This window comes from Triturus cristatus, chromosome 8, assembly GCF_964204655.1.
Source record: "Triturus cristatus chromosome 8, aTriCri1.1, whole genome shotgun sequence".
NCBI lineage: Eukaryota > Metazoa > Chordata > Amphibia > Caudata > Salamandridae > Triturus > Triturus cristatus.
In genome coordinates, this window is record NC_140591.1 from 807,476,938 (window position 1) to 807,493,866 (window position 16,929).

At 44.8% G+C, this 16,929-nt stretch overlaps 1 protein-coding gene across 2 annotated transcripts in view; it reads left to right on the top strand.

Annotated features, from left to right (window-relative positions):
- CLYBL (citramalyl-CoA lyase) overlaps nucleotides 1-16,929 on the top strand; it is a 2,027,539-nt gene that overhangs the window by 1,852,373 nt on the left and 158,237 nt on the right. The window lies entirely within an intron of this gene.

Below are 16,929 nucleotides of genomic sequence, written 5' to 3' on the forward strand. Positions count from 1 at the left end.
GCCTGGTTTCAGCCCTCGGTCTGTGTACACCTTCTTTGTTGTTGCGTTCCGGGTTAGTTTGACACATACCCAAGTTCTGGTAGAGAGGGTGATAATAGCGTTCAGCAGCGTAGTTGGAATTCCCCAGTTTTGTAGTAAATTCCTATTAACACAGTCGAACGCAGCAGAATAGTCTATGAAGCACGCAAAAAAGAGGGCTCTGTTTTTCTTGGGGGGGGCTGTTCAACCAGGTAAGCTAGGGCTAGAATGTTGTCCAATGTTGAGTCACCGACCCTAAAGCCTGATTGATATGCTGGTAGTTTTCCATCCTCATTAGCCCAGCTTTGTGGTTATTGTAAAAGAAGGCTTGCGTATGCCTTTGCCTCAATATCCAGAAGGGCTATCATACTGTAGTTGGTTGGGTCTGCACTGTCTCCTTTTTTGTGAATCGGTTGTGCTAGGGAACCTTTCCAGTCTTCTGGGATTGTTGCGTTGGTCATGCAAAACTGGTATAACGAGGTAAGTATAGTTGCCCAGAACTCGTTGTCCTCTTTGAACAGGTGACCAGGTAGGCCATTAGTGCCCGGGGCTCCGTTACTTCTGATGTTCTTTGATGTTGTTAGCACACAGTTGTGCACATCCAAAGGTTCGGTTGTTTCTTCAGTTGTTATTTGGTTTTCCTCGATTTTTTTCTAGTGATGTTATGCTGGCTGGTACGTGTAGACAATCATTGATAGTCTGGAAGGGTGCTGGAGATAGACTTGCAGTACAGTGTTTTCACATGGCTGATCCATGTGTGGCTTGGAACTCATATTTTGCCGGTCGTGGCGATTCCCAGACAGCATGTTAATATATTGCCAAAATTCTTCTTGTCTACTTGAGATTAGAAGACTGTAGATATGCAGCCATTGGGAATCTTCTTGTTGGCTTTTAAAATTCCACACTCTAGACTGTATTATTCTTAGATTTTCACTAAGTTAAAACTATTTGAAGATGCTCCAAAATGTAAGACAGAAAGTTGAACGGGATTGGTTACTTGTAAGGAAAGTGAACTTGCTGCACATGTGCACAGTAACAGGAAACCAAATTAAATGTACTTGATTTTGTATTTGCTACTTAAGACCCAGTGTGCATTTTAAAGACTTCAAAGCTACCACAGCTTGTTGAGTGCCCAGTGTCCTTCACTTTTACGAGCCACCAGAGGGCACTGAGGGGAAACTCCAGGCTTCCAGTAAATGGAGAAAGAATGAGCAATATTTCTGGTCAGGGAAGATAAGTTCTTTACAAAACGAATATTAGAAAAACAGAAAATAGTGTTTCAGTGTGGCTAGCTGTGCTCCTCATGACATCGTTCCTTTATTAATGAGGAGGGAAGCAATAGAAATAAAATTAATTATCATCAAACTTCTACTTTTTTGGTCAGATTACGACTGGCAGGCTCCTCCAGGGTTCCTCTTATCTGCTTTAGTTGGATTTGCGACACGTGCCGCTCCTCGTCAGGAGCTGGGTGAATAGGGCTGGGAGCTGATGCTTTTGACTCACTTCTATCCTGCATTCTGATAGGTCATGGGGTGAGTGTGGTAAAAACAGATCACCACAGGGCGTGGTTGAGGCAGCCAAGATGGCGACCACAACTTAAAGTTGCACCCTGTCCCCCTCTGCTCATCTTGCTCCATCCGTGGCCTGGCAGCCTACTACAAGCCTTCCACATAAGTGGAAGAGGAGCTGGGCAACGACCTAGGAGGCCTGGGAAACTGGCCACAAAAGTGGTGCGAGGTGGGCCTCCATGGAATACCATGCCTCAGCGAGGCCTAAAAGTGATTCGGTGCCGGCAACTAACTGTGTGCCAGTGGGGGGGGTGGGTCTCTCCACATTCTGCTATTTGCTGTGTCTGCCTGGCGAGAGAGGTGAACGATGACCCGCGGCGGACGAAAGGATGTCAGGCCCTGACACTGCACAGGCCTTGTGGCCGCAGCCTCATCGTCCCTTGGACTCCGGCAACAGCCCGACGCGGGGCATATTGGACCTGGAGCAGGCCCTCCCCTTTCTTAGTGCTCCCACGGGGGCAGGCAGCACAGTGGACTTTGCAGGCTCACTTGAGGACCAGATGTTTGACCTGGCCTGCCCTCCTACTGAGTATAGCCCAGCCACACGGTCCGCTCCCACTTTTCCCCCCTAACCCCAGAGATGCACGGGTCCCACCTGGCATGAGTAGAGCGCACCGGAGACTAGTCGCAGCAGGCACTGGCCAAGTGAAGTGCTTATGGGGATTGATCTCCCCAAAGGTGAGGCTCTGTGGCTGCAGGGTGACCCCCTCCCCCTATGTGACCCCTTCTGGCACAGACTGTTGCGAGGATTCCCCATTAAATGCTCCAGTGCACTGTCTGAGGCCTTAGTAGCCGGGAGTGGGACACCCCGAGATCCTCCCCCTTCCTGAACTGTGACTTGGAGGACACTGCTGCTCTGGATGCTCGTTCTGCCTTCGGGTAAGCGGACCACGACCTTGAAGGAGACAGGTATCCCGACCCCCTGCTGTCACCGCCTACAGCATCTGGACATGCATTGCTATGGAGCAAGACAAGCCCTGCCTCTAGTGTCCAACCAAACCAAGATGGCCCAATTTAACTCGCCGCCCTCGATGGCCGCTGATCCCCTGATGCTCCTCCAGGGTGCTGTAGCCCACTGTGCAACCTGACCATACCACCATACTGCAGGTGATCCAAGAGTCCCGTGAGGCAGTGAGTCCCGTGAGGCAGTAGAAGCCAAGCTTGGTGAGGTGCAGGTGGATGTATCCTTGCTGCGCCAAGATCTCTGAAATGTCATTGCTCGAGTGACCAAGGCTGAAACCCGGGTCTCCTCAGTAGAAGATGACCTAGCCACACTGAAGCTGCAAGTTTCCTAATTGGGTGGCACAACTGGAGGAACGAGCCGAAGATGCCGAAAAACAGCTCGGCAGGAACAAGCTCTGCTTCATTGGTTTCCCTGACGGGAATGGAACCTTTGACGTAGAATGCTTTCTAGAGACATGACTGAGGTCCTGGACCCCCACGGACAAGCAATCACCCTGGTTTGTGCTGTAGCTGGCCCATCATTCCCTGGCTGGCTGCCCTCCTCCGGTGGCACCTGCCTGCTCGCTAATTGCATGGTTCCTCAATAATTGCGACCAAAATGCAATCCTCCAGGAGGCTAGGGGTCACCTGGAGCTCCACTTTCAAAACTCAAAGATCATGATTTTTCCAGATTACACAAGAGTGATTCAACAACGTAGACACTCCTTCGAGGGGGTCAAGCAAAAGCTCTGTGCCCATGGCCTACAGTACATGCTTATGTTCCTGGCAATGTTGAAAGTTATCTCCAAGTCCAATACCTACTTCTTTGAGACTCCTAATTAGGCATGGAAGTGGGCAAAAGAACAGAGAGTGCTCCAACTAACAGAAGGTCTGGTCAGAGTGCCCTCCATCCGGAGGATGCTGACCCCGTCTCCCTTCTAAACTACATAGAAGGAGATGGGCCCGATCCCGTTGGGCTCACTGGTTCCCCCGGGCCCGATGTGAGTCCCCTGGCTCAGTCTGGGAGGATGAGCTACAGGTAGAAGGTGAGTGAGATGATGCCCTAACGTACACTCTAGACCTCTTCCGATCACAGAGTGGTGACTTAGGTTCCCCTACTTGAGTGACCCGACAGGTCTCATGACCCATTATGAGACAGTCCTTTGTACTGATGTGGTTGAGGTTTCCTTTCTTATTGTTCTTCTCTTCTGGGTATGAATGTGGTCGTACTGGGGGCGATGTTGGCCTTGCTGAACCTTAAAGCGCACTCACAACTGTATACGCGGTCAGACACTGAGATCCTACTGAGTGGGGGCTCCCCTCCCTAGGGGCTGCTGGTCTCAACAGTTGTTACTATGCAGCATGTTTAGGGTGACAGATGCTTCTGGGGTAGACGTATGTGGGGAGGCATTACGAGGGATTGGGTTGCTTTACTGTTTTCTTTCTTGTTTCTGTTTGTATTTCCATGTCCAGTCACACCTCACACAGGCACTTTTTCTCCCACACCACTCATCAAAAGTACGGGGCAGTGCTTTCAGCCTCCTCCCTCTCGGGGCACCACCACTCCCAACTCCACAATGTTTTGGAACGGGGGCCTCATGCCCTCACCCACTACTCTTCCTTACCATTGATGCCGATTAAGGTACTCTCTTGGAATGTAAAGAAATAGCCCCCTGGACCGTATCAAGAGGCCTGCCGGCCGTCCTTAGGTACGTGAAATGCTTCCAGACAGCGGTGGTTCTCCTCCAGTAAACTCATTTGATGGGTATGCACTGCCCCCTTCTAGGGCGCTTCAAATAGAACCGGGTCTACCATGGGGGGTTCTCCCAAGGCTCTTGAGGAGTTGCCATCCTGCTACATGAGGGGTTCCCATCCCTGGTCTCTGCTCACGTGTTAATGCCAACGGCCGTTACATGGGTGTGGAGGGCAGGTTTGACGGTAGACACTATAACTTCCTCTCTGTTTCTGTCCCACACCCCCAGCTCCACCCCACACTTCAACCACTTAGATCACTTCTCGCGACTCTCCCTCAGGAGTTCATGTTGGTGGCATGTGACGTCAACGCCGTTCCTGATCCCGTAATGGATGCATCTGGCCCTCCCCGGCTATGGCATCAGATGCGCAATGAACAGCTTCTAGACTGGACTGACTTGTTGGGGATTTGCAATGGGTGGCGTACAAGACACCCCAAGGCTGCATCTACACTCATAAGACTGTCTCGCATTCACCTGGTGTGGCTCCCATCATCTAACGTCCTTCAGATCTCAGAAGTTGAGGCCCAGGGTATTTCGGACCACTCCAGCTCAGCAACCCCGAGGTGGTTCTTCACCCCATGTGGCAAATTATCGCCTTACTTTTTAAACATCAGGAATGTTTGGACTTCATTGAGACAGAGATCCGCTCCTACTTTGAAGTGAATCACAGCACTGGGCCCTCTCCGGGGATGCTCTCGGTAGCTAGCAAACCCACCATCAGAGGGTTAACTAAGAACTATGTCTGGGACAAAGAAAGGCAGAAGTTTTCATAAGTAATGGCTCTTGAAAGCTATTATTCTCGCCCTAGAGGGAAAGATGCAATGGCAGCCCTCACCCGAAATAAAGCAGCAGCTTGTCTGTGCAAGGTCCCGCCTTTGCAAAATTCCGTTAGAAGAGGCCTGGCAATGCTGGAGAGCTTCAACACAGCTGGTTTATGAACATGAGGCCAAGTCGGGGAAACCACCGAGGGCCACCAGGAACATTGCATCTAGCGTGGCCAGGGGTCACGTACACATGCAAGCACCCTAGGTGGCCCAGCTGTCTACGGATTATTAGGGCACTTTGTACACAGCAGTCCCCCGTCCCCACTGGGAGAGGATTCAACCGATTCTCCCGGATATCCCATTGCCTTCGATCTCCCTCGCGAAGGACTTATACTAGCCGATCATACTAGAGGAGATAGGAGAGGCACTTTTGGCCATGGACCCTGGGGAAATTCCATGTCCAGATGGCTTCCCGATGGAATACCTTTGTAGATTCTGGTCTCTCATCTTCTCCATCTGCTGGCATACTACACCAAAGCAGCGAAAAAGGGGCATTTCTGGTGGGGCTAGACACAGCAACGATAATTGTGCTCCCAAATCCGGGCCAACCGGCAGACTGTTGTCCTTCATAACCGGCCTATCTCATTTACAAATACCGACATTAAGGTATTTGCCAAAGTGTTGACCAATCACCTTTCCCATACTCTATCCTACTTGATTTACTCCGACCAATGCGGCTTTATGCCCACCTGGAGTACCCAACCTTGTATCCAGCGAGTCGAGGAGGCCCTTTCCGACACCCACTGTCTCCAGGACCCCGCTGCCTTACTCCATGTGGATTTTGAAAAGGCATTCAGCACCGTTGACTGGGCATAACTGGTCATTGTGCTGTAGAGAGCTACGTTTGGCCCTCATTTCCGTGCCCTTGTTTGACTTCTTTATGCCAACCTCACCGCTCAGGTCTGGGTGAACGATATGCTGTCCCCGCCTTTCCCGATTCGCAGAGTTACCCGCCAAGGTTGCTCTCTTTCTCCTCTTTTGTTAGCCTTGGCGGTTGAGCCCCTGGCACGCCTCATCCGCTGTGATGCTCGTATTCAGGGGTGGTCCTGGGGTGGGGGGGCAGAGGAACGCATTGCATTTTACACCAATGATATCTTGGTGTTTCTGGCCAATCCACAGGCTTTGGGCTTCCACTGTATAGTATCCTGCAATTGTTTGGAGAGGCTTTTGTTCCCTCACCCTATTTATGAAGCTGGTTCCAAACCCTGATTTAAAAGGCCAACATGCTCCTCTGGGCTGGAGGACACCGGCGAATGACCTTCGCCAACTGCCGTCACTGCCCCTATGATGGGGGAATGAGCAAGGCAGACCTTTACTGTTACTATTTGGCCTCTCTGTTGGTCGCTCTAAATGACTGGCTCACTGAAGGATGGGATGGCCCGTCCTATTGGATATACTTTTGTTGGGATGATGACACTTGTGGCAAAACAGGACATAGCCCGTCACTGGAAATTCCAGTCTTCCCCCTCATTGGCGAAGTGGAGGAAGAGGTGAACTGGTGTGCTCATCAGGAGCGCCATATATACAAGGCTAAAGGTTGCCCTCACAAGCATGAAAGTATTTTGGGACAGATGATGGGCCTACTATGGACTGGATGTGGGTATTAATTAACTGTAATAATGCTATGTCTTTAATGTGTTGATTGGTGGATAACCAACATTTTTGTGTTGTTGTTGAAAAATAAATAAAAATTGGTTTAAAAAAAAAAATACATGTCACCATCGAGCAGGCTCATATCTTTGACATGCTTGAACTGCGCAGGGCATGCGCAAGCACAATCATGGATTATGAATATGTGAAGAGGGCTAAATTTGGTTTGATTTTGGTTTTGTATAGCGCTCGAATGCCCGGAGGCGTCTTGGTGCTGCTGTTGACAAGTGCGTTGCTGCATGGAAAATAATTACTACTGATTAATGGCATGTAAACAGCCATGTTTTTATTTGCTTCTGAAAAATCAGGCAGTCTGAACATTTCTTTATCGCCAGGGGTAGGCCGTTCTATAGTGTAGCTGCCTTCAGTTGAAAGCTCCTACCACCCAAGGCAGTACGCTTTGCTCTGGAGTGGGACGGCATTGCATCTGAGGATCTGAGCTTTCTGGAAAATAGCTTGGATCTAAATTATGCAGTGCTTTAAAGGTTATGCATAATGTTTTAAATTCTAGACGTTTTGCTATGGGTAGCCAGTGCAGATTGACCAGTGATTAGTTTGCTGACTCATGTTTGGGAATGCTGGCAAGAAGTCGGGCTGACGCATTTTGTAGAGTTTGGAGTTTTGGTAAAGGCTTTTTTCGGATACCAATAAAAAGAGAATTTCCATAGACCTGTTTTTTGAAGTCCGTTCGGAATAAATGGACACATTTTCTTTATTAGTTTTAGTATGTAAAATACAGAAGAAGAGAGTGCTTTTACTTGGTGGTCAAAGTGGAGCTTATCATCAATGATAACTCCCAGGTTCTTTCCTTTCTGAACTGGCATTGAAAACCACCCTTCACACATACTTATTCCATAAGGATGCCGGATGCCTCCTACCCTGTACGGTTTGTACTCTGTGCTGTCTGCACACAGCTCTCAGAAATGCAAAACAGACAAACTGAAATAATTATCAGTCTGTTTACCTTTCTGTCGCTTAAAACTGCAAACTGCAGCCTTTCTCCCTACCTCTCTCTCTGCTGCTGGGGCATAGTTTTAGCACCACATAGTTGTAGCTGCCTCCAAAAGGTTTATTTAATGTTACCTGGTGAGAGATAGTTCGCTACACCAAGCCCTTGCAGTAATTTTGGACAAGATTATCAAAAATGTTCACAGGAGCCGCTGAAGGAAAACCAGGAACTTGCATTATTCTCCACATGAGGGTCTCATTTGGGAGAGACTTGCTGCGGAGTTAGGAATACTTCTCATGCTTATTAAAGCCGATTGTAAGGTATCTGATTTTTTGAGTTAGAGTACTGTTGCTTCTACAATTCCGGATGCTTCTGGTCAATAACGACAATGGAAATGCTGATCTATTTTCAGCAATATAAAATCTTCATCAACTCACTCTCAAAGTGAGTACACCTATTGGACTCCAAAGAAGTCGGCAAATCGAATCTAGGGATCAATTCCCTCAAGAGTGTGACTAGAGTCCGACAGTCCTTTCTCCTAGTTGGATAAGGCTTCCAGCCCTTTAGAAAAGATACAGACAATCCATAAGATGTAACAAAACTCATGGCATTTAGGCATCTCAACATAACTATTTGAAGCAGTGCTTAATTTGTAAAACAATAAGTGCCGTGGCTCAAAGCTCCCCTCAAAAGCTCACCTCCGGCGCCGCCGAATGCAGGGCCAACACCCACGTCAGCCACCACCAAATGCTCCCTGTCTCCCCACTCTATCCCTGCAGGCTCCGTTCCAAAACTGCCCTCTACACCCACCAGTTCCTCTCCTCCTCCCTCCTTACACCCCTCTCACTCACTATGTCCCAGTCCCCAAAAAAACGAGCACCGGTGGCCACCACCCACAACCACCAACCCAAACCAAGTACTGTAAATGGGATTCTCGATGACAGTGCGGGACTCCACCCCTGCTCTCCCTGCCTTGCTGCTCCCGCAAAAGCAAGCAGCCTTCAACACAAACACAATCAGTGAAAATCCAGTGCGGCGAGAAAACCCCCAAACCAATGCTGCCTCTCAAAAATCACACAAACAGCAACTGCCACACTCCAGTCTAAGCACCATGCAGCCACATAGATCCCAGGTAAAGGCCTCCCCCGCCGGTCCAAAGCCACCCGGGTAAGGGACTTTGTCCTCAGGCTCCAGTGCACTGCACGGAATTGGGGAAATGAAGAACCTCCATGACTCATCCATCCCTCGATTTGCAGCTTGTGTGAAATAATTAATCCACCACGGCCACAGGAAACCCCGTGGAGAGACAACGTGCCAGTCTAGAGAACCACACTGCCAGAAGCATACCGCTGAGAAACTCCGGTACAAGGGACCGACTTGCCCCAAATCTGGCTCTCATTCAAAACTGGCAACCCAGGGGGTTGCAAATACGAAGCATGCATCACCTGCACAATGTTCCTCCCTCTGCATCTGATGATGAATGGAGCAAACCAAACACTCACCCCGTCAATCCCCCAGACGTTCAGTAACCAATAGGGAGCTGCTGAAGGCCAGCCCACGCAACAGGTAACAGGCATGATGACTCCAGCCCTCCCCAATCCCCATTTCCTCAAGAAGCTCTCCATCCCGTTTTGAGGGATGGGGAAGAGTTATCAACTGCAGAAACAAAGACGGCTCCTGGAGAGCCCACCTGCCTTCCCCATTCCTAGTGAAAGCCTGAAACCGGTCACCAGCCAGCAAGGAGTGCACGCGTCAACGAATGGGTGGGAACAAGAGGCCGAGTCGCACAGACGACGTGGGAAAATCACAGCTGCCCAGCCCTGTGCATACACCCCTAAAAATCACATTCACCACCACTGCCTCGCAAACGAAATCCATAGCCCCAGCCGTGCCGGTGCTGAGCACCGGAAACCACCGGCACAAATTAAGCACTTATTTGAAGTCTACTAAGTGGACGCCCAGATTGACCAATGTCACTGCAGTCTTTATACAAATGTTTGCTTGCAGTACCACAACCCTGACGAAAATCTTCAGCTGAAGTTCTGAAATGAAGATTAAACCAGAACTTTTTTAAAGCGCGAGTCTTGCCATCACGCCCAATATGTGTTGGACCATGCATGTGTTTTACCATATGCAATCCGGAAATACAAATTTACTATCAGGCGATCTACATAAATCATTGTCATCCACAGTACAAACCGCTGAAACCTATCTTTTCATCCTCAGGCACACTTTTTTGCAAGACTTTCAACTCTCCCAATGTTTGCAATGTTTGCACTGTTTTTGCCAAGAAACAATTTACACTCTCTTTTTCTGAGTTACAGACTCCATTTGATTCTAATGTACTGGACATAAGACCACAGTATTTCGCAACTCCATCAATATAACAGTTGCCAAGAGTACCCATGTCATCTCCACATTTATGAGCTGCATATTTCATCACTGCAACTTCCTTAGGCAACTGAAGCACTTAGAGCAAATCCAAAATACTTGGCCCATTTGTTATGGTGTGCCAGTGGATGGCAAGTAGCCCTGTGTGATGATAGTTGGCCAAAATCATGGACCACGGCAAACCTGGCTATCTCTGTAAATTGTAACACTTACATCAATGGTCATACAGCATGCTCTTATTGAAATTAATTCTGCCACTTGTGCAGTGGTCACATTACACAGGTACAGTACTTCAACAATGTATGCAGTTGTTCAAATCGCACATCTTGCTCTCAGAATTTCATGATGGTCTCTCAGATAAGAGCCATCTACAAATGAAATAAATTCAGCCAATTTGAGTGGTACATCTTGAATCTCAGGTTTTGGTTTGATACACAAGTCTGTTGCATTGATACCGTCACAATCACAATCATTGTCTCCATCATCAGAATCTTCCCCATCAGACATTGACTAGAATGTGAGGGATTCAGGGTATTGGAACGTTTTGATTGAAAAGTTTTGAACTGCAAGAATGGTTTGCTCATATTTAGTTAAATGCAGAGTTTGGGTACGGTTCAGCAAAACCTCAACTGAATGTGGGACTAACACAATAGGTTCATCACCCACAACAATCCCTTCACTCTGCTCAATGGCAAGACACTTCACTGGAGTGCTTTTAATGCAGCCCGAAAGTATGGTAGCTATTGGATCGAATATAGCTGAGAAATAAGCCAGTGCTTCTCCATATTGCCGAGTAAGTACTAAAGATGAGCTCCCTTCTCTCTCATGTTAGAATCAGTAAAATGTTTTTTGTCGTAATTAGGCATTCCAAGAGCGGGTGCAATATAGAGGCTTTGTCTAAGCCACAGGAAAGCATTCATGCATTCATCATCTAGTTGTATTGGATCCCTTACATCACTGTGAATAAGCCGTTGTAAAGGCTTTGCAATTAGGAAAAAGTTTGGAATCCACTAACAACAGTAGTTAACCATTCCCAAAAACATCTGCACATCTTTCTGTGTTGTTGGTAGTTTCATTTTCAGCATAGCAGCAATGTGTTCTGTGGACACCTTTCTCACTCTTTCCTCAATTTTATGACGCAAGCAATCAACTTCTTTCTGACAAAATTGTAATTTTGTTGGGGACACTTTATGGCCTTTCTCTGCAACATGATTCAGCAGTGCAATCGCATCAAGTTTGCAGTCCTCTGGTTTTTGATGCAACTATCATAATGTCAGTGTACTGCAGAAGCACTGAGTTACAGGGCAAGTGCAGACTCTCTAAATCTTTCTTCAGAATTTGGGAGAAGACACTTGGACTCTCTGTATAGCCCTGTGAAATTCGACACCAGACCATGACTCTATTAAATATATAAATGCAAAGAAATTCTGGCTACACTCCTGATTAGGTAAGGATATAAATGCTTGGCACAAGTTTATAATAGCAAGGACACCACAACATGGGACTACAATATTATAAATGTTGGTCTTGTACTGTTCTCCATTTTCCTCTCTTTTTTGTTAAATTATCATGCTCGGAGAGCTGCAAGTGCCTCCAAGCACTTCTTTTAAAATCCTTTGCTCAACCATTTTCTCAATGAAAGGGGCCTTTGCCTCCACTGCTTCAGGAGTAAGCTTGTACTGAGTAGTATGAGGAAATACTGCATTCAGTTTCACTTTTATCTGCACTGGTTATGCAGGTTTATTACGCAAATACCCTTAACTGTAAAATCACAAAACCTCCTCTTGTACTTTCTGTCTTAAATAAGGAGGCAAGCCCTCTTTTGTGAGAACAGGGAACAAAAAGGTCACAACCCAACAAATTAACTGTGCTTGTGTCAAAAATTATGAACTAGTGATCAATTTCTATAGGTCACATATTTACAGGATATTTGCTAACACCTTTTAAGTGATCTATCTGTTTGATGTTCCTATATCTTGGACTTTTTCCCCCAAGCTGGGTAGGTTGGGAACCTCCATTGGTCAAACTGTGGATACTGGGGGGCCGTTCACCTCACCATCCATATGTAGGCCAATCTCATCTTTCTTTAGGACTGCACCTACCATCCAATCCTCCTCCTCCCTCAGACACCGTCATTGTTCCTACATTTGACTTGGTCCATTGCAGTGTTTATGAACTTCGAAGAAAATTATTATACATTACTGAAGGATTTTGCAGAAAACTAGGATTCTGTTCAAAATTCTGCATTTTATTCTGCATATTATAATTTATTGTTGGGGCTAATACCAAGTTTCCTTTGACTTCACTTTGATTCTGCATATTCTGCATTGTTGTCAGTGGGTACTGGGGAAGCTGACTGAGGCATCCCATTCTGTGCTGTCTGAGTCATGCTCCTTTCCGTTTATGGAACCATTTGCAACTCATTTTCCACTGTTTCTGGATTAAATCTACACTCTCCATTCCAGTGACCTGGCTTCCCGCAAATAGGACAAGACACAATCTCTTTCTCTATGTTACTATTAACATATGGCATGCTTGAGTTAGTGAGAAAATCTCTACCTTTGTCTTGAGGACAACCTTGTGAAAACGTTGTTCCATTTTGTACAAATGAAAAATCATTAATGTGCACACAAGCTCTGTGCATGTCTGAATTCACACCTGAAAAAAACCCAGAATCGGACAAACAACTGTGAACTTTTCCTGACACCTTTCTAGAAATACTTTGTCCGAGCCGCCATTAATTTATCCTTAATCTTCTTCTGCATTTCATCAAAACAATCAGTATTATACTCGGCATATTTTAAAATCTAATCAAGAGATTTTGATTGCCAACTCCTCACACGCTAATGAATATGGGAGCTAATCTCTGTACGTAAACCCGTCAACTCATCTGTAAAGACTATAAATTTGCATTAATCTCTCATAGTATGCATGCCCTGATTCTTCTGGCTCTTCTGTTGCCCTCATAATTTTTGACCAATGTATTTCTTTTTACAACACTTTAGGCTTCAGGTGTTAAATCTCTAATTTAGATGTATCTACCACAGAAGGAGATGGATCATTATTTGTAGAAAGCCTTAGAGGTTCAACCATAAATCTTTAGAAATTATAATTTCAAACAACATATTCAAGTCTATCGAAAGAACCTTTGAAATTCTCTTTACTCCTGTATACCACTTGTCTGGATCTTCTCTGAGCTTTAGCTAATTCTTTGTAAACATCACAAGATCAGACCTTACCCCCAGCAGATGAACATGTCCCCCTCCATGTACTTCTCTCAAAGGATATACTGCAACTACTCCACACTCAGAGTCACTCATGCTTGTTTCTTTTCTGTATCTCGTCACCTTTGGTTTCCCCTTCCATTACCCACTTTTCTCTGTGTATTTTTACATTCTCCAATTAATTTATAAGTCTTACTAATTTATTTACATTCAACCTCAAGATCACATGTTCCATTTCTTGTATTTCACTATCACCCATATCCATTTGATAATTTCTGCACAATTTCTTTTTGCGTGAATCCACACCTAGCTCCCCTGCTAATTCTTTGGGCTTCTCAGATGCTATGCACACATGCCTTGCCCTCTCTTTATTCAAGTATTTCAGTTTGTCTTCACTATAGTTCAGTATTGTATTGTCATGAACAGTACCATTATCAGTTTCTCCAAATTTGATTTTAAGTCTAACAACATTGGATTCTTCTGGTTTTCTCAATGCAGTTACCACTTATGTACTAGGACATGGTCCTGGCAAAACAGGACTCAGTTCTCTGGCTCCTCTCTCCTGTACTTGCGGACTTCGATCATCATTATATGAAGGGGTTTTGAATTCAGTAAATCATCAAAAAATCCACCCTCCTCATCTGCATCACTAAAAAGTGATTCATTCCCTTTATCTTCGCTTTAAATTTCAGTTTTGTTGTCACTCTTTGTTTTCTTTTTATCTGTTTCTTTAAAAATTGCAGGAATCATTCACACACTCACTACCATGTCCTCTCTCCTAGCTTTAATTTGCAGATGCCATTTTGCATACATCCAGTGACTCTCTGCTTTTCTAACCGGAGCCTTCAACATTTTGTTACGATCCTTCTCATTTGTCACAAATCCCATTCATTCACTGCCTCAAACTGTCCAGGTCTAGACTTTTGTTTCAGCTCACACATAACTCTCTTCAGATATTTGTTCTCGCTCCCATTAAAAGTACCATTCAAAGAAAATTGCATATGTTTATCATCTGAAGTCATCTTACACTATTTGAGGAATAGACAAGTATGAAAAACGAAATGTATTAACATTTTGTTGTCAGGTGAACCTGTACAGGTGAAACATTATCTCCTTCACAAACATGAATTTTAAATATCCTCAAAGCAGCACCCATTTTTTCAAGTTAAGTTGAGCAACACAAGCAAATAGCCTATCATAATACAATTTAAAACTGAGACTTGAACAGCAATTCTTCAAATTCAAAACAAAAAAACGTTGTCTGCCTACACGAATACGGAATCAAACTCACTACAAACTAGGGAAAAACTCCAAAACAATTTGCCATCACAGAAGATAAATGTTAGACCGGGGGCAATTTATCTCCGAGTCTGTGTCTATTTCCCGTGCACATAAGGCCCGATTCACAGAACTAACTTAAGACAAAATCCTAAACTTACTACCATTTTGGTATTAACAGAAGTGATGGAGCAAGGTTTCGTATAAAAGAAACTTGCTCGTATGCAATCCTCTCGAATAACCTGTAACATTATAACCAACCTGTTTGTGAGTACTAACTTTGCATCACATTTTACATATTGAAGCTAGGGGAAGCTTTTCTATGTGCTGTACTAATGATTAACCAGAGTGTCCTTAAAATGGCCACCAAAACGCGGGAACTCTTCTGCGCATGCGTCTGCTACATCTACGTAGTATGACGTCTCCTGTAGCTTGGTGGGAAATATTAGCAGCTGCGCAATAGCTTTTAACATGGCTGCTCGAAAACCTCGCATTAACGCACGTGCCGTGCTGAAACTAACCTATGCAAGTTTTTACTAAGCCATTAATGCAAAAGATATATTAAGTAAATGGGGTTGGAGTAGAAGTAAGTGGTATACAGTGAATTCATGTAATTTTGTATTCTAACATGTTCTTCTCTGACTTTATTAATAGTTCATATTTGGGCCTTGGAGGGTGACCAATGTCCCTGTCCCCTTGCAAGAACTACGCATGCTTGATACCTCCTTGTTCGGAGACCAATAGAGACATTGAATGGCTGCCAACCCATGTGCCCAGCAAGGACATGGGAAGATCAACTTCTGACCCTACGAGAGGAAGAAGACGAAACATTGTATTACAGATTTACCGATCCACATATGAAATGCTTGTGGGAATGAAGCTTGTGGGTATTAAAATTAATTAAGGGGCGGAGAATTAGACAATAGAACTAAAGAAAGTTATTGCACTTAGTATGGTGTGATGTCCTCACCCCATTGCCTGGCCCAATCAAATTGAGGGGTGGACATGGTGTAATGCTGGCGTTACACTAGAAGAGGTCACCTTCCCGGTCCTGAACCTGTCCTGAATCTTTGGTACTCTGATGTCTAGTTCCTCACACCATTCTAGGTAAATATAGCTCTGTGGGGTTATGTTACGTATTTGCACTCTATTCTTTCTCTTCTCAGGTACTGTCATCACAAGAATTTAATCAATGTGAATTGAATTATAAGCTAACTGTACTACTTTTACCTGATGGAGGATTGTGGCGTATCTACTTGTATTTTGATTTGCCTCATAAAATTATTAATTCAGATAATTCCTTGAAACTCCTTCTGAGTCTGTGGTTCTTTGAATAAAAGTTAAATGTATTGTTATCACTATTATTATTTCCTCCATATTCTAATCTACTACTAGATCTTTCGACTACGTACATTTACTTAGGAGACGGGATTGGTAAGAATACTGGTGTAAAGGTTCCCTAAGGTAAATCAAAATTGATGTCCAGCGGATATTTGATAGCTCATTGAGTGTATGAATGTATATGGGCCCAAATGAGTGTTGTGTGTATGTACGTGTAGATCTGGTAAACTCCGCTGCATCAGAAGGAACTTACTCATTTTGGTATTCACAGAAGGCACTTACTCATTGATGAGTAAGTGCCTTCTGTAAATACCAAAATGAGTAAGTGCCTCAGAAGGCACTTACCCATTGATGAGTAAGTGTCTTCTGTGAAGGCCAAAATGAGTAAGTGCCTTCTGTGAATACAAAAATGGTAGTAAGTTTAGGATTTTGTCTTAAGTTAGTTTTGTGAATAGGGCCCAAAGAAATTAACAACACAACCCAAATTAGTTAAGACACAATTATGCTATTAAGGACTCGTAAGAGAAAAAATCCTTTTGACGTGTTGATGTATGCCTTCAGTAGACAACAACTAACTATATTTCAAGATCTTGGATTTCTTTGAAAACATTAACCAAATACCATTGATCACATCAAGCCTCACAAATTCAATAAACGCAATTCAAATTCATTTTATTTTCATGTAAAACATTACAATATAATGCAAATTTCAACTTCAACTGCCTGTGCAACACAAAGCAATCAAAGATAACACTGCAATTCACACACGTCGCAAATCAATAGTACATTAAACCACACACCGCAAATAAGACAAGCTCAATGCTAACGTAATGCAACTTCAGCAACTGCTTCAACTTGACTGGCACATCAGGATAATCCATGCAACAGCAGGGTCTGTGACTAAGGAGATATTTTAAGTATTCGAGATAAGGGAAATACCTTAACAGTTTGTGAAGGGCGCAAAATCAAAATACAGAATTGCACTGTTGA